This window comes from Colobus angolensis, unplaced genomic scaffold, assembly GCF_000951035.1.
Source record: "Colobus angolensis palliatus isolate OR3802 unplaced genomic scaffold, Cang.pa_1.0 Scaffold409, whole genome shotgun sequence".
In the NCBI taxonomy this organism is placed as follows: Eukaryota; Metazoa; Chordata; class Mammalia; order Primates; family Cercopithecidae; genus Colobus; species Colobus angolensis.
The window spans coordinates 2,216,883-2,239,062 of NW_012117477.1; positions in this window are offsets into that span (position 1 = coordinate 2,216,883).

The following is a 22,180-nucleotide window of genomic DNA, read 5'->3' on the forward strand; positions in this document are numbered from 1 at the left end:
AAAAGTGTATTTTGTAAACTCTGTGGTGTAAAATTGAAAAACAAAAGTGAATTTCAAAAAATTATTATTAATGGTACTTTAAACACAGTGCTTTTGGATCATAAAACTTAGATATCTACATTGAAGGTGGATAAAAAAGGGAGTGAATGTGAACAAATGGAAAGGACCTTTGGATCTGAGATGTAAAGAACTGTTTGAATCCTTACTTAGACATTTTCTATATCTGAATCTCATTCTTTATTTTTCACTTTCTATGTATGTAGAGCTAGTAAACAAATGAAAAAAAAATGGTATAGAATATGTGGTAAATACGTGCCATGTATTATTACTACACATTTTAGTCCTAAATATCTAAACACTACTTTCTCTTGGATAAAATATCATGGAACTAGAGATTCAAGAAAAATGCTACAAAGTTATACAGAAAAATAATTCCAAATTACTAAAGGACTAGAACAAGAAGTGATTCACACACACATAATTTTTAAATAAAGTGAATTTTTAAAAAATATCTGAAACACTAATGTGGTATAAATACCATTGTCTATGAAATGGTATAACTGCATGGGGCTTCCTAATAGAGTACAAAAGTTATTATGCTGCAAGTACTGCATTGAAATTATATGTTTTTATATGTAATCGTCATATAATCCTTTATGTGAAAAGAAGCTTAAGACACCTAATCCCTTGTGGAGAGCAGAGAGTGCCAATAGTGGTTGAGAACTTGCATTTCCAAAAAATGTGTTCAGTTTACAGTGAAAGTTTCAGGGTCTTGTGAGCAAAAACATGTGTATCTGATGTGTGCATGTGTGTGTCTTCTAAAAGCAAAGCAGGAATCCAACATTACAGAATATGTTAGGAGAAAGCAAATGGGAGATAAATGCGTTTAGGTAGACTTATTTTTTTTAAGTTGGACTTTTTTTTTTAGCAGTAGTTAAAAACACTTTGCAAATAACACTAAGGCTACAAAAGAGGCAAACAATAGGGTTCATGTGGATAAAGATATTTTGTTCTTATTTGTGAATTAGAATAATTTGGTTTTGACTTAAAATCTTAAGCTATGAATTTCATCTTGTTAAAAATATAATGTGCATAAATTGGACCATCCTATGAAGTTCAGTCAAGATTCTGGTACACAGGTAGTAATTATTATGAAAACCCCTCTACAAAAATCATTCCAACATTGTCATTTGCAGGTTATATTAAAATGTAAGTGGAGGTCCCTTTTAAACTTCAGAAAGTTAAAAACAAATACCATTCAATCCAGCAATCCCATTACTGGATATACACTCAGAGGAATATAAATTGCGCTGTCATAAATACATATGCATGCATATGTTCGTTGCAGCATTGTTCACAATAGCAAAGACATGGAATCAATCTAAATGTTCATCAATGATAGATTGGATAAAGAAAATGTGGTTTATTTACGCTATGGAATAACTATGCAGCCCTAAAAAAGAATGGGATTATGTTCTCTGTGGGACAGGGATAGAGCTGAACATGGATGGATCCTTAGGAAACTACTCAGGAACAAAAACCCACATACTGCATGTTCTCACTTATAAATGAGAGGTAAATGATGAGAACACATGGACACATAGAGGGGAACAACACACACTGAGGCCTTTTGGAAGGTTGAGGGTTGGGGGAGGGAAAGGATCAGAATAAATAACTATTGGGTACTAGGCTTAATATCTGACTGATTAAATAATGTGTACAACAGACACCCATGACACATGTTTACCTATGTAATAAACCTGTATGTGTACTCCTAAACTTAAAATAAAAGTATATAAAAAAAGAGAAAAATGTTTCCTTTAGGGCAAAAATTTCTAGTCACTTTATTGAGGTAGTGAAAAACAAGTTCCTATTTCACTTAGCTGAAGCCTTAGCCTCAATTAGTTAGGGATTAACCAAGAGAGATATAAGCAAGAAGCTTGTATGAAGGGTAGTTACGGAGAATTATTACCAGAAACACATACGAGAAAATGTTTTATATGTGATGTGTTCTATCAAAAGACATCTACTGCTAATTTTTTTGAAACTCACAAAATAAGAATGTTTCTGCCCACTACAGAAAACCTATTGACTACATTAATATCTAGGGTCAAATAAATGGAGCCACCTTGTCTATAACATGTCAAAGAATGGGCTATTTTTACAGACAAGGCTGATAAGAAAATCATAGAAAATTACAGACAGAAGGAATTTTATATGAATTCCTTCATTATATACATAAGAAAATAAGATCATAGATGAGAAATTAGTGACTGTGCTAAGATTAGAACTTCAATCTCCAGATTCCCAGTAAAACTTTGTTTGATAAAAAGGAAAATTTTCAATATTTAAACCAAGCCTGATTTTTCACTTCTTTATGATTCTGTTTTATAAAACTTTAATTACAAATGTTCTACTCACCTTTAATTTACTTGCACAATGACTTGGGAGGCCTTCTTTCCTGATGTACTTAACTTGTTATCTCTTATTTCTGAGATACATAGTAATGAGACTGTTACTATAGTTAGGATACCTAAAATACCTTAAATCTTAAATGTACTTTTATGCGTCATAGGCCAACCTAGAACATGTGACTGTCAGTTCTTTTCCTTGGTAGCATTTGTTTGTAGTGAAATATTGGATAATTTTTTTTTATTTTTGATTTAAAAACAAAGATTTGGATTCACAAGGATTATTTAGATTGGATTACTTAGAAAACAGGTATGTTATCTTCTCCTTTTAGTTTCATCTTTCTTATTTTTCATTGTCTGTGTATTGTGAAAATATTGAGGGCTCCTTGAAGGTAGAATGAGTTCTATTCTTTTGCAAATCCCACAGCGTGTCTCACAAATGCCTCATCCCTAGTAAAAATCTCATGAAATTCTGTTATTTTGATGCCAGACTCATAACACAAAAGGTACATGTAAATTTTTCCTTTCTTCCTTATTCTAACATACGTAAGCATTTTGATTCTTTTTTCTACTATCCATTAAGGCATGGATTATTTAACAGAGATGGTTTTTGTAAAATACATAACACAGATACACATAAATGAATGTTAAACTTAGAACCAAAAACAAAGGCATAAGTAATTGCTTTATTCTATTCAAAGATGAAAAAGACAGAAATAATATTTAAAAAGATAGCTAAAATATGCTTCTATGTGCCCATGATAAAGAAATTTCACAACTACATTATTGTCATCTAAAACAAAATATGTGCTAACCCAGGTGCAAGTGGTTTGACTGAGATTTCTTAAAAATCTAAGATGACTTTCATACCTTTTAAAAACCATTCTCCAGTGTTGTTTTTAATTTTTCACCACTATCTCTGAGACTGTGCAGCTGCAGCTGGAAGCATAACAATAGTTCAGCTTACTGGCATCTATTTCCTGATTTAGAATCAACAGGGAAATAATTGTCAAGACTTGAAATGGAATGCATACAATCGTCGTATTTAAAAATTAATATGAAGCTATTTAATTCAAACACCTAGAGATTTTTTTAAGCAATAATTCAGCATTTCTCCTTGGGAATAGCTAAATTTGAATTTAAAGATTTCATGGACTGACTTTAATTTATGGGGAACTTTACAAGGAATTTATAGCACATTCAATTATGAATAGCACATAATCTTGCTAAAATAATTTAAAAAGTTACTGATTATGTATATTATGTTTTAATTCTTTTTATTTATTGTAATTTAATTATAAATATGTAGTTAAAATAATTCTATGGTGTATATATATATGTATAGTTAAATTGTTATAAATGGTCAATCTGAACAGAATGATACAAATTTGAAAATAAAAATCCTTTTTTCTACAAAATGCAAATTATTTATTTTATCTTTAGTATTTATATAGTCACATTTCTCTGTTAGATATTTAGTAAATATGTGATTGCAAAAAACAAGAACAGCTGTAACCACTTAAAACTAAAATTTTACTTTGAATAATCTGCTGCCTATAAGCAGCTTGATGATCCCTGATAAAAGGTTAGGTCTACATAATGCCAAACAAAATGCTAGGAAGAAAAACATAAAATAAAGGTAATTTTCCTTAAACTTTTGGAAAAGGAGACCTGCTTATTTCAGTATATACTCAAACTAATACCAGTCAACTAAAAGAATAAATTATCTTTTTCTTTCCTTTTTTAAAAACAAATTTGAGTAATAGGTGTAAATATTTGCTAGGTTTTATTTATGTTTATAAGTAAACACATAGCTAATATATATATTAAATGCCTACTACATGCTAGGCACTGCTTACTTGTTCACAGGGATTCTGTCATTTAATTTTTACAACATTCCTCTATATTCTATTACTTTATTTACAAATGAGGTAGGCAAAGCATAAAGAGATTAGTACAGCTAATATGTGATAAACTAGAACACTTACCATGTTTTGCCATATTTTCACAAATGTAGCCTAAAGTTAAGTTAGTTTGAATAGAAAAATAAATGAAACTAACATTATTATACTATGCCTTCATATTAAAGCTTTTTGTGGCTTAAAAATATATATATGTAGTGTGTGTGTAGTGTGTTAGGGGAGCAGAGGGCTAAAAATTAGGCATTTTTTTCCATTCTTTAAAATACCTTGAGTTTACAGTTCATGCTGATGGGTGGTTTGCCCTAGCACCCCAAGTACTATTTAGGAGCTTTCTCATTTTTGTTTAGTTTTTTTTTTTTGTTGTGTATTTTTTCACCATTATTTCCTGCAGTACTTGGGATTCATGCTATCTTTTACGTCGATGTTCAGATTTGCTTGAAAACCTGACAACCAAATTACTAAATTAAGCTTTTAAGCAATTCAAAGAAAATTTCACATGAGACTTCCAACTACTTGTCCAAATTTTTGAAATAATAATCAAATATATTAATGTAAAAGTTTCTTTGACATAACAAATTAAATCTAGTCCTCGGCAACTATTTCTAAATATAGTCTTGTGCTGTATAACAACTTTTCAGTCGAAGAAGAACCATATATGAAACAGTGGTCTCATAAGATTATAATAAAACAAAAATGTATTGCTGCCTAGTGACATCATAGCCATCATAATGCAATAACGCAATGCATTACTCATGTGTGTGTGGTGATGCTGGTATAAACAAACCAACTGTGCTGCTAGTCATATGAAAGTACAGCTCATATAATTATGTATACTACATAATACTTGCTAATGATAATAGCCATGTTACTGGTTATGTACATCATTATATTATACTATATATCTTTACAGTGTACTCCCTCCATTTCTTAAAAAAAAAAAACAAAAAAAAAAACACGTATTAACTTAAAGCAGCCTCAGACAGGTCCTTCAGGAGGTATTCCAAAAGAAAATGTTATAATAGAAGATGACAGTTCCACGTGTGTCATTATCCCTGCAGACCTTCCAGTGGGGCAAGATAGGAGACAGTTATATTGGTGACCGTGACCCCGTGTAGACTTAGGCTAATGTGTGTGCTTCTTTCTTAGTTTTTAACAAAAAGTTTTAAAAGTAAAAATAAATAGATCATCTTTAAAATAAATAAAGCTTATAGAATGATAGAAAGAAAAATACATTTTTGTACAACGGTACATGTGTTTGTGTTTTAAGCTAAGCGTTATTACAAAAGAGTCAAAAAGTTAAAAAAAAGTTTAAAAAGGAAGAAAGTTAAAGTAAGCTAAGAAAGACACAAACATTTTTAATACACGTATTGCAGCCTGAATGTATAATGCTTGCAAAGTCTACAGCAGTGTCCATTAATGTCCTAGGCCTTCTCATTCCCTCCCCACTCACTCACTGACTCACCCAGGGCAACTACCAATCCTGGAGATCCAGTTGTGGTAAGTGACCTATACAGGCATAACATTTTTTACTTTTTATATCATATTTTTATTGTGCCTTTTCTATGTTTAGGTATGATTAGATACACAAATATCATTATGTTGTGATTGCCTACAGTATTTAGTACAGTAACATGCTGTACAAGTTTGCAACCTAGGGGCAATAGGCTATACCATGTAGCCTAGGTGTGTAGTAGGTATACCATCCAGGTTTGTGTAAGTACACTACAATGTTTTCACAGCAATGAAATTGCCTTAGATGTATTTCTCAGAAAGTATCCCTGTCCATAAACAATTCATGACTGTAGACAGTAACATAATAAACTCTGTATCTATATGCACTGCTATTTCAAATAAGTTATTCTAAAGTGATTTTATTTCATGAACTCAATATATGATTGGAATCTAAATGTATCACAATGATTCTTTATGCTTTGATGAATACTAGCTTTAGAAATCTAAAGAAACTTGGGCCTATTGACTGGACTCTTGGCATACTTATTGACAAGTGATTATAATTCATTCATTTAATTATTTATTAAACAAATATTCATTAAATAAAAATTACACTAGTCATTGGGGTAGATGGTGAAGACACAGTACTAGCTTTTAAAATCCTCAGTCAAATGTGGGACAGTGGGATGGAGCATATAGATTGTTCTCATAGCTGAGATTAATGCCACAGTAGAAGTATGTGGCAACTACTTCCAACTAGTATGACTCGAGGGCCAGAGAAGGAGTTTTGGGAGAGATGATCGTAAAGCTGAATATCTAGTAGAATTAATTTAGAAACTCCTCAGTAAAGAATGAGATGGGCTTTTGTGGCAACAGAAAGAAAAATAAAGCATGAAGAACATGGTGGTGGTGTGTGTAATGCAGAACAGTGGCACAGAGGCTGAGGACGTAGGCACCATCCTTGTATGTCATACTAAAGAGTGGGTTTATTCCAAGGCTACAGGGAGTCATCACAAAATCTGTATAATGTGCTTGATGTCAAAAGATCTATTTTAGAAAGATCAATAAGTAAAAAGTGTGCAGAATAGATTGAAGATAAACAGGGAGAAGAAAGAACAAGGTATGAAAATAAGGCATTCTTAGTGGGACAGTAGAGAAGGGCCGTTTAAGGATATGAGTATGAGAAAATGGTGGGAACTGCTTAAAAGATGGGAGGGGTGCAGAGAGACAAGAGCCTGGGTTCAATTCTGAGTTTGTGTGTGTGTGTGTGTGCCTGGATAGAGAAATAAAGATGGAAAGCAGTTTGTAGGGTACAGGTGGTGATTTAAAATTTTACAGAAGTGCACATGGACACTTTAAAATGAGAGAAACACTTATGTATATATGCTTTTTGTGGAAAGATGCCCTTCTTCAAATATAACCACGGCCTCATTTAAAAAACAAATTCATTGTATAATGACTAAGGGACTTTCAAGGGGAGATATACAATGGATAGTTAGAAAAAGAAGTGACTACTTCAAGAAATAACTTTAGCTTATTTTTATTTTTAAAAACTTCACAGATAAGTAGAAATGGTAAGAAATTTTCTGTTTGTTTTTGTTTTGATTAATTTAATGAATATAGAAAATACATTCAGAAAATTAAAGGTCCAGTATACATCCCCAGTCATGAACTACTTGACTAAAAGTTGATACTATGTCTATAACATTTTTATGAAGACACAAAGCTGACCACTAATCAGATATTATGCAATTTTTCATACTATTAATTTAATATTTCATACTATGGTAGATAATAAAACATTTCTAACTTGATGTTTACCAGTGGAATAAAAAATGTTCTACTAAAGATATGCAAACAGCATATTGAGAATAATTTTGGCTACAGAAAAGAGTCAGTGACATGATTGCCGGATTTAATATCAATTAGATTTAGTAAATATTCAATTTATCTAGATAACAGAGTTGCATTATCAAATTTTCAAATGTTAGCTGGATCATAAAATATTTTCTCCAGGGCATGTAGTCTCAGATTTGAGAATAATATGCATATCTAGTAAAAAACAGACTCAATGTTTAGAGTAATCTCCTAACCTGTGATTCATTCCTATGTAACATGATCCATATTAATTACTATTTTACCATTCTACATGCAGGTTCCCATACATTTCAGTGAGCCTTGTTTGTTAGAATATTAATCTCAACACAAATATATCACCCTCCTTGAACTGCATCAGTAATATGAACTTTATATAATAACTTTTTAGTAATATAAGCATAATATAACTTTATAGTAATTTCTTTAATTAACTGATAATATAAAATTAATACTAATATAATTTTTTATCACTTCATGAAAAATTAAAAATATGCAGCCACAAAAAAAAAACATTAAATGACTATTCCTACAGAAGTTACCGAACTATTCTAAAAATGTTTTAATAAAATTTACTTAAAATTCTTTATGAGTATCTCCACTATCTGTAAGGGAAAATAAAGTTTTTGGTTAATAAAGAGCTTTGACCTTAAAAGAGAAAAGTACTGAACCATTATTTTTAAAGGCCAACTAAAAGTTACTGAGAAAAATCTTAAAGAATATGTTATTCTTTGAAAATCAACTTGGCACAATCTCTAACAAACTACAAAGTTGATGCAAAATAAGAATACTGCAACTCAACATTAATGAAATTATTTGTTATCAGTTTTACCCAGCGTGTAACCTGTTAACCTTACTTTTAGGATTTATATTTTTTTTTCTGCAATCACTCAGATTACAGCTTTTAATTTATATTTTATTTTATAATTCCTGATACTCAAATTATCAGTAATGTTGAGAGATTTTAAAAGTGTTTTCTATATTTTATGATGATAAATTTAGTAAAGCTTTCTTCTGAGGCTGGTATTTTCAGGGGATAGATTGTTTTTATAAGAGACTAAATATTTGGTACCTTAAAGTAATTTTATAGAAGTGAACATATAGACGTTTTAAAATGCGATAAATAGTTATGTATATACATCCTTTTGTATAGAATAATGTCCTTCCTTAGATACAATCATGCCCTTATTTAAGATACTTTAAAAATCAAAATTAGTCTTTGACATAACTGAATTATTTATATTTTTGATAGTGTGGTATGAATTGATTATATCAATCAACTATACTTTGAAATACAATTCTTTTAAAGTGCTTAAAAATGTTTAAGTACATTGCAAGAACATTTTGTAATTAAGAAAATTTTTTTAAATGGAAAGATTAAAATGTTCATAAACATTTAAGAAAACACAAATATATGTTCAGGTCTTGTAGTAGTAGATGCAATTTTGTCTGTTCCCAGGAAGATAATAGTTCTTTTTGAGAAATACTAGTATTTTGGTTGCTTTTCTTTTTTGTTCTCAAAAAGAGAGAAACAAACGAATTGCAGTTCTGAATATACAATCAGAAAAGTAGTGAGGCCGACAATATCTGAGGAAATACAGCAACTTTATTAGAATTTTAATGGGATGCTAAAGAACAAAAACGAAGAAATAAGTTTTTTCGCTCACATAAACAGGCTTTCCAAGGCTTTGCACAGCGATCTGTTCTGTTTTTAATTCAAAATAGTAAGATGAATAAGTAACATGCCAGGATCTTAGCTCACTGCAGCCTCAAACTCTTGGGTTCAGGCCATGCTTCTACCTCAGCCTTCTGAATAGCTTCTACAGGCTCCTGCAACAATGTCTGTCTGTCTGTCTATCCATCTGTCTATCTAGCTAGCTAGCTAGCTATCTACTCATTTATTTTGAGACGGAGTCTCGCTCTGTTGCTCAGGCTGCAGTGCAGTGGCTCCATCTTAGCTCACAGCAACCTCCAACTCCCCAGTTCAAGAGATTCTCCTGTCTCATTCACAGTAACGGGGATTACAAGCACACACCGCCATCCCTGGCTAATTTTTTTGTATTTTTACTAGACGGAGTTTCACTGTGTTGGCCCGGCTGGTCTCCAATTTCTGGTCTCAGGTGATCCGCCAGCCTCAGCCTCTCAACGTGCTTGGATTTCAGGCATGCGCCATGGCGACCAGCCCTATCTCCTACAACCATCTGATCTTCAACAAAGTCCACAATAACAAGCAATGGGGAAAGGACTCCCTGCTCAATAAATGATACTGGCTAACCATATGCAGAGAATAAAACTGGACCCCTACCATTCACCATATATAAAAAAGTAATTTAAGATGGATTAAAGACTTAAATGTAAGACATGAAATTATAAAAATCCTAAAAGAATACCCAGGAAACCATTCTGGACATCGCTTTAGCAAAGAATTTATGACTAAGTCCTCAGAAGCAATTGCAACCAAAACAAAAATTAACAAGTGGAAACGTAATTAAACTAAAGAACTTCTGCAGAGCAAAAGCAAACAAACAAACAAAAAGCTATCAGCAGAATAAAAAGACAACCTACAGAATGGGAGAAAATATTTGCGAACTATATTTCCCACAAAGATTTAATATCCAGAATCCATAAGGAACTTAAACAACTCAACAAGAAACAAACAACCCATTAAAAAATGGGCAAAGGACATAAGCAGAAACTTCTTAAAGAAAGGCATACATCTGTCCAGGGAATATATTTTTTAAAGTGCTCAACATTATTAATTATTAGAGAAATGCAAATTGAAACCACAATAAGACACCATCTCACACCAGTCAGCGTGGCCATTATTGAAAAGTCAAAAAAAAAAAAAGCAGACATTGGTAAGGTTGCAAAGAAAAGGGAACATTTATACACTGCTAGTGGGCATATACATTAGTTTGGCCTCTGTGGAAAACAGTGTGGAGATTTCTTAAAGAACTAAGAATTTAACTACCTATTATTTGGCCCCAAATTCCCATTACTGGATGTATACTCAAAGAAAACTAAATCATTCTACCAGAAGGATACATGCATATATATGTTCATCACAGCGCTATTTATAATAGCAATGACTTAGAATCAACCTAGATGCTCATCAAAGGTGGACTGGATAAAGAAAATATGGTACATACACATCACAGCCATAAAAATGAGCAAAATCGTGTTCTTCACAGCAACATAGATGCAGCTGCAGGTCATCATCCTAAGCAAATTAATCCAAGAACAGAAAAACAAATACCACGTTCTCACTCATACGTGAGAGCTAAACGTTGAGTATACAAGGAAAGAAAGATGAGAAAAGTAGACAGTGGGACTACTAGGAGGGAAAATGAAAGGCAAAGGGGGATTGAAAAACTATCAGGTACTACCTGGGTGATGGTATCATTCATGTACTAAACCTCAGTGATGTGCAATTTACCCGTGTAACAAACCTGCACAGGCACCCCCGGACTCTAAAATAAAAGTTAAAAAAAAGAGAGAAAATGAAAAAACATGCAAGGAAACAAACAAGACTCTGTTAGCAAGGTTAAAATGATATTTTGGCGCAAGAAAAGACTATGTTATACATACATTCAAGTTTCAGAAACAAGTTCTATTATCGATTATGATCCAGAGAAAAACATCTTCATATTTTGAATGATTACCTGGTGTGAAATTAAGAAGAAAATCTTAGAAAGAGAGATATTTCAAAGAGCACATTTACTGCATTAGAAACTTGAACACAAATATACTATTAGGAAGCCAATAGTATGTACCATTTTTTTCTCTAAATCTCTCTCATTCATTCTTGTTATGTTTACTATTAAAATTAATTTTAAGGCCGGGCGCGGTGGCTCAAGCCTGTAATCCCAGCACTTTGGGAGGCCGAGACGGGCGGATCACGAGGTCAGGAGATCGAGACCATCCTGGCTAACATGGTGAAACCCCGTCTCTACTAAAAATACAAAAAATTAGCCGGGCGAGGTGGCGGGCGCCTGTAGTCCCAGCTACTCGGGAGGCTGAGGCAGGAGAATGGCGGGAACCCGGGAGGCGGAGCTTGTAGTGAGCCGAGATCGCGCCACTGCACTCCAGCCTGGGCGACAGAGTGAGACTCCATCTCAAAAAAAAAAAAATTAATTTTAAAATTAATATTATATTTTCAGCTCATCTCCTATGTTCTCTGGTTAGTGAAATGAGAAAAAATATAATTTTAACTAGGCCTTTAAAACATTATTGAAAACATTTTAATTATTATACATTAAAAACATAAATAAACTCAGCTTCTTCTCCTAATTTAGTAGCTTCATGCAAATAAGCATGGTTTGGCAGTATAAAAATCAAGAGACCAAATGCTTCTGCTGTTTCCTTGGCAATACTTACAAGTAAGAATGAAGTGTATTGTGATTTTGTTTGTCTGTGTAGGGACCATAAAGATTAAGACTAATAAATAATTTTAATAATATATATGATGATAGGTTAAAAGAAAGAGCCACAGCATAACATGGTCAGATTTAGATAAAGCATGACTGCCCAATTACATAGATTTGTAATTTCTGTTTCATACCTACTAAGTACAAAAGGGGCACCTTAAATTTATTTGCTAAGATATTTTACAGGGCAAATATAGTTTGATAAAGATAGAGACCTGGGAATTTCTTCTTCTCTTTGGATGATGAGATTTAAAATTACAGATTATTCAAGATGAGTAACACTTTTTTATTCTTTTTTTAATCCCCAATTTTGGTCACAAGGGCCAGAGTTAGATTTGTAACTCATATTTCTTAATTGAGACAGCTAACCACTGGCAACTACCTAACTGTTATTTCCTTCGTCACGATATTCTCTCCATCAACTTTCCAGTTTCTGTCCTCAGTACCCCAAATTCTCACCTAGGGTGTCAGTGCCATCTGTGCATCTTTTAAGAGTTCTCAAATCTCCATCTACCTCTCCAGTTTACCCCTAGACTTAAGCATTATGTGAAACCTCTGGAAACCGGCCCAGTTTTCTAAGAATCTACAGTTTGCTTTCCTGCAGTCCAAACAAAGAATGCTAGACTAATAAAGAGTTGCTATGGCAGGCATGCTAGGCTCATGCCTCTAGTTAAGCTATTTGGGAGACTGAGATAGAAGGACTGCTTTAGTCAAGGAGTTAGAGGCTGCAGTGAGCTACATTCATGCCCTGCACTCCACCAGCCTGAGCAACACAGTAACATCCCATCTCTAAAAAAAAAAAAAAAAAAAAAAAAAAGTACATAAGTTTGTTTGACTCCAGAAGACTTGGCTCTGAACAAGCCATGAAAGTTTATGGAGACCATGATATAATGTTATATAATGCCCACCATTCCCTGGGCCCTTTAACTCTAGCTATGAAATGTATTATCTTATTCTGGAAATAACATAAGAGTAACTCCCTGACAAGAGCATCGATTTCTAGGCAGTTTTCCTCTGTATCTTTTCACTCACTCTGGACTGGTTCACATTTGGACATGTGCCTTTGTTCTGGTCCTTGTCAATGAAGTCTATATTTTGACTTTTATGTTTGTTTTGTGGCCTCCCACTTGGTAATTCTTTGGAAGCCCTTTTGATTTCTGAGATTTGGTCTTATCTTTCGGCTTTTGATTTAGCTTGATTTTCTGGTTTTAGTGTCTTCTGCTTCCTGCAATGATAAACTATCAAAGCAAATACTAGCTCACATGCATCCCAACTAACTAGCCCCTACCGCTACAACCAGCCCTCATCTATTTTATTCTTCCTTGGGGTTTGACATTTATTATACGCAACATTTGGGTGTTAAGAAAGAAAAATCCTTCTCCTTTATACACATTCAAAACTATTGCTACTGCATCTGGCATGGTACTTTGAGAAACCTTCCTGCTGCAATATAAATAGATCCTAGAAGGACATATGCTTTAAGAAACAAAGATAGGAAAAGATTGCAAGAACACAATGCACTGTAAAATGGTGGGGGGGGAATCACAGGACTAGGTGATACATGGAAGAAAAACTGTGATTTTAAAGTAAATATATGTAAATAATATCAACATAATTAATTATTCATAAGAGAACTGTAAATTTAAAGTGCAGTGGATATAATTTTATTTACCCTAGATTTTCAACTATCAAGAAGCCTGATAATATCCAATAGTGTAGAAAGTGTGAATTAAAGAATCTGGTGGGAGTGTAGAAATAGTTACTATTAAATTAATATTCACATATTCATAGATTAAGCATTTTTATCATCAAGTATATGCCATAAAGAAACTTTCACATTTGTTCCAGGGTATGTAGAAACCAATGTCAATAGCAGTAATTTTTGTGATAGCAAAAATCTAGAAACAACCAAAATTAACATTGACAAGGACTGAAAAAGTAATAGTGGTATAAACAAACAATAGACAATTTTACAGAAGTGAAAACTACAAATAAGCTAAAACTACTTGAAGCAATGTGAATCAATCTTAAAATAGCACTGACTGATCAAAACAATTGCTAGAAGATTACCTATGGTAAGATATATTTTATTAGAGATCAGAAGTGAAATAATATTATACTATTAGGTATGCACTTACATATTATAAACTTATAAGAATTACAGGTATAATAAATACATAATTTGGGATGATATCATCTTATCATCCTGTGGCAGAGGTAAAGAGTTATATGGGAAGAATATACAGGTAGAAAACAATTACTTGGCAATTTTTTGGGGGGAGGGGCTTGGCAGAAAGTTCTTGGGAATTCACTATATTATTATTATTAATAACATGTATACATGTTACATAAATGTCTTAAATATCAAAAATGTAAAATAAGGGAATATATTTATACTTATTTTTATAAATGTGTCCATCCTTAAAATATTAGAAATTTCCTTTACCTATTTTCACACAAGAAATTCTCTACTTTTATTTATGCTTATGAAGTAAGCTTATCCTTCACAGAATGAAGACACTAGCTGTGAAACAGATGACAAACAAGTACATACTAATTTAACAGGCTTTGTCTTGGGGATTTTGAATAATCACCTTTTAATCTTTATCAACTTTTAGTTCCGTTAGCTAAAAGTCTGTAATGCCTCATGCCTCACTAAACTATTAACGAGGGTAAATATAACCATACTGTTAGTAAAACAGCAGATGTAGTGCATTCAAAAAAAATCCATTGTGAGCTCTTCTTTTAAGCTTTAGATATATGTAACAAGACAGTTTTCAGTTTATGTTTGCTTCAGAGTGAGCCCTTTGCTGTCAATATGACAAAATCAAGTAAAATGCTGGATAGTTGAGAGCTGAATCATTTTTCTTCTACTGCATATCAAGAAACTTTAAAGAAAGTCTATAAATTGTGACAAGGTCTTTAAATACTTATAAGTGACCAATGGGTAGAACATAAAAAAGTGAAGTATTTTATTAAATAGCACCAAAAGAACTCAAGTGACTGAACAGCTAGTGAATACTTGATCGGTCATACGATATTCATTGTCACTTTTTAAGAACCTCTTAGATTTTTAGAAAAGAATACATATGAGCTCTTGCCACTGAACAGATTACAAGAGGATCCATATCAGACCACAATGACTGCCACTAGGCATACTTACGAATAAGCCCTATTATAAGCACTTCACCACTCAAGAATGCATGCTGTGCAACACATTTCCTTCCCCCTCTTTCATTTCGTATCTTTGTGAATGAACAGCATAAAGAACTGGGAAATAACTCATGTTTCAAAATTAAAAACACTCAAAAAACAACAACAACAAAATAAATCCCGTGAACCTTGTCTTAAATAAATCTTAACCCTATATCCAAAAGATTGTATCTCCCATTCTCTGAGTTCTCTTAAAGTTGCTGCTGTATGCATGTTATGATCTTTTGACATTTCTCTTTCTTATGACTCCTGTGATCAGTTACTCCATCATTGCTTTTTTGGGGGGTCTTAGACATACTACAGAAGTCTGTCTATTTCTTATAATTCTTCCTTAATCTCAGAATTGTGCCCTGCTAATTGCACAACTGGGGCAAGTTAATATAACCTTTCTCCATGAACTTCCACCCTTTCCTCAAAGCAACTTTTCCACAGGTCAAGGGTAAGTGACTGAAGGCACCTAGAAGATGATGCAGTCTTGCCCTGCATCCTTACCCCAGCACTAATGGGCTTTTGCTGTAACAGGAGTGTGACGGATGACCTCTGCTCATCAAAGGGGTTGATACACTCTTATTTTCCTATCCTTAAACAAACACAAATATTCTGCTAGAAAATACATAGATTTACCTTTTGACTTAATTTTCATGAAGTTAGAATGAGAAAAAATAAAATCAAGAGATTCCCCGGAGGACTAAAACTAAAATGTAGAAGTTTCTGGCTGCTGGGATGTAAACAAAGGCAGGAAGAGAAGACCCTGAATGCTGGTCCCATGAACCCCTTTCTCTTAAGCCTGGGGCTTTTCCTAACAATCCAAATCACCCAGCTGCTCCAGTCGAATCCTCACACCAGAGTCAGCTCTTGGGCCACTAAGCCTGATAAGAAAAGAACAATCTACTGGCATAGTTTGCCTTATAATAGGGATCAAAGGCATTTTCTGTAGAAGACATATGTTTTTTGTCACAACCAATTAATCTCATAATTGTAGTGGGAAAGCAGCAGTAGACAGACCTAAATGAAGGTGTGTGGCTATGTTCAAATAAAACTTTACTTGTGAGCACAAATGTGAATTTCGTATAATTTTTACCTGCCACAAAGTAATTATTCTTTTGATTTTTTTTCAATTAAAAATGTAAAAACTCTTGTTAGCTTTCAGGCACACAAAAATAGGCAGCGAACTTGTTTTGCAGCATTATTGGTACCTTTACTGTCAATGGCAGTTGAGAAATACGATAATGTATTCATCTTAAAGCAAGATGACATCATCATAATGTAAAATAAAGCAAATTTACTCTTTTGCATATTCATACTTGCATGTCATGGACTTTCACCAAACATGGATGGTTTTTGGAAAATTATTTATTTGCTTGCTATCACTCAACTAAAACACAGAAAATTTGTAAAGTACTCTTTAGAAAAAAAAAAAAAAAAAAAAAGAAGCCAGCAACTTTCTTTCAGATTTAAGGGTGATGTATTTTGCCTTATAAATATCCTTAACTAATGCTCAGTCATGGATGATGCACAGGTGTGGTGACTAGCCATAGCTTCAGAGAATTTAAATAATTTTCTGTCTACATTATAAATCTGGTCACTTATTTTAGAAGCACATACCAAATAAATCTCAGAATTAATGTGCTACATCTACATTCAGAAATCCAATTTCTTAGAGATACCTCTGAATAACTAAGTAATGGGTAGTGTGTTGCATAATTATGGCACTGCTGAGTCTTGGTAAGGATTCCCCTTGTTAATATTCAGCTGCCTTCAAGGAAGTTACTGGATATCAGTAGTTACCTGTCTGTTCATAGCTCTGCCTTAACAATACCCCTGTTAAGAGTTCCCTGCATATACTTTCTTAATTTTTTACTTTTATAATTCCTATATTTGGATCAGTAATTTGAGTATTACTCACTATATTCAGATATTCCAATGGCCCCTTGTGCCAAACTCGAATTTTCAGGTACATCAGTGGGCACAATTTCATAAAGCTTTCCAAAGATGCCATGTTTAATTTAGAAGCAATTTGTTTTCTTTAGTCTTCCCCGCGTGTCCTTACTCCTTCCTTTTGCCTTGCTTGTTGATTTCTAATTGTATTTTGTCACACAATCTAACTAAAATTAGTGTGCATTCTCTCCCTCTCATGTCTCTGCCATCAAAGTGAATTTTTTTTAACCTATAGCTTATTTGCATTTTCACCTGAAAAGGTGCATCATCTCAGTAAGCTATGCCTCCCGCTGAACCCAATTATTCCCACTGCATAAAGCAAAATGGGCCAGTACATCCCTCATGAAATGGGCAACATATGGGTACTACCATCAACACAGCTGGAACATCTGTGTATAAATGCATGCTGTGTGTGCATCACTTTAGTTGCACATACTTATATGAGACTGAGAGGATGTGAAAACAGAAGTAAGGCTTATAGATAATGCAGCAAAGAAATAGGGGAGTACATTTGAGAAATGTGTTTTCCCAGTGACAGCACCAGCTCTATTCTGCTTTCTTGATAGAATAGAGCTAACCATAATTACTTATTTACAATTTCTTGACCTCATAACTTTTAAAAATCCCATGAATGAATTGGAAAGAGTTAAGAAAGTATTAATCTTTTTTCATCCCGCATCAATCTTCTAGAAAGTTAATCATAATTGGAATAATGACAATATAAAACCAACTATAGTTATATGTGCTCGTTCCTGTACTAAAATATTTTCAAGGATCATATTATATAATATTCTAAAAACACCACATAAGTCCTGTTTATAGATGAGCAAACAGAGACACCAATGAGTTAAACTTCACAACTGTAGGAGGCAAGACCAGAAAATGAATGCACATTATTTGACTTGCACTGTTCTCATCCCCTATTTAAGAGCACTTACAAAGATCCTCATATAATTTCATATATGTGACATATAAATATATTTATTTTTTATTTTTCTCCTGTTCCTGAACAGTATCACAGAAATAAATAAATGTAATTATGATATGTAGATTTCTATTTGTGTAATTTCTTTTCATTAGTGATAACATCTCAAGAGATTTGGAGGTGTGCTAGGAAATTATCTCTTTCTCCAATATTAGTAAATGACAAGTAAAAGGTGAATCTTCTCAGTTCTGGCAAGGAAAATAGCACTTTACCCTGAGGGAAGACCCTATAATTATGTATTTGTTGTCATAAAGACATAAATGATATAAGGAAAAGATAGAGTAAATAAATCTGTAAAATATTTACAATTTTAGTTCAGTCTAACAGTTTGCATGAAAAATCTAGTAGGCATTAAACATGTACTCTGAACTATTAGAACTAATTTTATTTCAAACAATTTTATGAACATTATTGATCAGTTATTTTAGCAAGGCACTGTTGGGTCTCAGAATATTATCTTTGGAAATATCAATGAGTACATATTAGATTTGGAGTTGAGATTTACAACCTTTTCTCTTGTCCATGTGCTTTAATTATAAGCCAACAATTAATTAAAAGCAGAATCAAACAAACAAAAAGCACAAGGAAATACAAAATAGTGACTTTAATTTAAAAGAAAAATGGCCTTCACAGTATGAAAAAGTAAATGGAAGGCTCTTATCAGCAAGAATTATATTATACTGAATTTATTAGTATCTGCTGTGACCTAGATCTCCAGTAAATACTGATAAGTTTTCAACAGAAATGAGAAAAGCAGCTAGAGTCCTAAGGAAAATTAGTCCATGTGTACATTCAAGTCCTGTATGTCACAAAAAACATTTGGAGTTAATCCCAATGCTATATGTTGAAGAAAACATGTACAGTTATACAAATGACAAAGAATTGAAAACAGGAAAAGATGACCATGGAGTATCATAGAGTGGGCTTTGACTGTGTATTGGTGAAATTATGGGATACGACATGAGACAGACATTATAGCATTTCTGATGAGGAAATAAAGAAACACAGGACTGAAGATGGCTTAATTCAAATGGAGGACATGAATAAAGAAAGTTAGTAAAATTAAGATGGTACTATGGAATGCCCTAATTTTATATGAAAACAAAATCAAGTGTTTCCCCCCACCCCCAGAGGAATAGTAAAGCCTCAAAGTGAATTTCCTATAAAACATTATGTTAAAATCTCTTGGAAACATCAGTCCATTAGGAAAGTGCAAGATCACCAATAACATGCAAGAAGCAAAGTAGTTGTGAGCAAAGTAGACAGAGTAGAAGACTATGAACAAGTTTGTGTGACATATGAGAAGAGCGACTGAAAAACTAAAAGAAATGGTAGACTTTTATGAAGGATAAACTTTTTGAAGAAAAAGAATTAACCCCAATATTTAAGAGATTTGGGGACCAAGAAGGTTCTAGTACTGGTGATAAATAAAAATATTCTGCCTAGAAAGAATATTCCACTATAAGGCAAGATAAATTTTCTTTTAGACAGTTTGATTTGTTAGAGATGACAAATAAATAAATATAGCTGTCATCTATAGGCAGGTGAATTTAAAGGTTTTTGAGATCATATTGACAGAGGAGATTGAAGGGAAGTGATAAGCTTTCCAAAGCAGCAAATAAAGAAAAAGGACAGATGTTCAAGATATGAACTGGTGAAGGACAGAAACTGAATGATGGAGGAGAAACCTTGAAGTACACATCAGTTAATAACAAGGGGAAAATATTTCAGCAATGAAAGAGTAATTTACCAGTACTAACTAAACAGAGTCAGAAGAGGAAAATAATTGAATCAAGATTTCAATGTATTAATGGCTAAGAGATCAAGCTGTAATGGCAAATAATCCAGACTCAAACTTTTTAAACTATGTACTTACGAACAAATGATTTAACTTCTCTGTCCTTTATTTCCATTATCAAACATCACCTATAAAATAAGGATAACATTATTATCTCACTCATAGTGTCAATATGAGTATTACATGAGCTAACCCATGCAACATAAATAGCAGGATTATTCATACATAGTAATTGTGAAATAACACATCTCTTTCTATGTACATGTGGATGTTTTAAAATTACATATAAAGGTTGTATATAATTAATAGTACAAAATGTATATGTTCATGTATGCATTATGTGTGTGTATTTTTATTATAATATACATATATTACATGCATATAATTATGTGTATATGGTTTATATTCTTGAGCTTGTGTGTGTGTGAAGCTGATGCAGATGAAAATATCATAATCCCAATTAAGTATTACTCTTCTCCAACAAATGGAATAAACATTTTCAAATGCACATATATAATCATCTCCAAAGTTTCAAACTTATAACTTGTCAGATTTTAGTTTGGATATACTTGCTGCTGGCAGGAAGTGGTGTTAGGGAATAATGACTACATTTTCTTTCACAAAAACTTGTGAATCAGGCATAGCTTCCTTATGCTTAATTGTTTCTCAAAGACAGAATTTCCAGATCGAAATGATGTTTCATTACAGGTATATATTGTGGAATGATCAAAGCAGGTGTGTTCCTGTATCTATCACCCCAAATATTTATCATTATTTTGTGATGAAAACCTTTAAAATAATTATTTTTGATGAAAACATTTAAAACCCTGTGCAATAGAATGCCAGAACTTATTTATCCTAACTGAAACATTGTACATGTTGACCAATGTCTCTCCTTTTTCCATCCACCCTCCACTTCCCAGCCTCTTGTAATTAGCATTCTACTTTACTTCTATGAATTTGAGTTTTTTAGATTTCACATATGAGATTATACAGTAGTTGTCTTTCTGTGCCTGGCTTATTCCACTTACCATAATGTCCTCCAGGTCATCTTTGCTGTTGCAAATGATAAAATTTCCTAGATTTTTAAAGCCTGAATAGTATTCTATTATGTATATATATCATCTTTAAAAATATACTCATCAGTTAATGGACACTTATGTTGTTTCCATAGCTTGGCTATTGTGAACAGTGTTGCAATGAACATGGGAGTGCAGATATCCCTTTGACATACTGATGTCAGTTATTTTTCAGTATATGCTAAGAAGTAAGACTGCTGGATCATATGGTAATTCTGTTTTTAGTTTTTTGGGGGGAAACCATTCTGTTTTCAAAAATGAAATTACTAACTTACAATACAACCAATAGTGGATAATGATTCCCTTTTCTGCACATCCTCTACAACACTTATAATCTTTTCTTTTCCTTTTTAATTAATAGGTAATCTAACAGGTACAAGGTGATGTCTCACCATGGTATTTATTTGCATATTTCTGATGATTACAGATGTTGAACATTTTTTCTTGTATCTATTGGTCATTTGTATGTCTTTTTTGAGAAATCCTTATTCAAATCCTTTACCCATTTTTAAATAGGGTTATTTGTTTTCTTGTTATTGAGTAGCTTAAGTCCCTTGCATATTTTGAATATCAAGCCTTTATTCAGTGTATGATTTGCAATTATTTTCTCCCAATCTGTGGATTCCCTCTTCAGTCTATTAATTATTTCCTGTTCTGTGTGAAAGCTGTTTCATTTGAAGGAATACTATTTGTCTATGTTTGCTTCATTGCCTGCATTATTGGTGTCATATGTAAGAAATTACCTTCCAAACCAATGTCATGGAGCTTTTCCCTTATGTTTCACACTAACAGTTTTATAGCTGCTGGTCTTATGTTTAAGTGTTTAATCCAATTTGTGTTGATTCTTTTATAAGGGGTGAATTAAGGGTCAATTTTTGTTCTTCTATATGTACATTTCTAGTTTTCCCTGTTTACTGAACAGGGAAGTTAGCACTGTTTACTGAAAAGATTGTCCTTTCATCATTTCGTGTTCTTAGCACCTTTGTTGAAAATCAATTAGCCATAGAAGACATGTACATTTATTTCTGGACTCTCTGTCTTATTTCATTAGTCAATATTTCTATTTATTTATTTTATTAT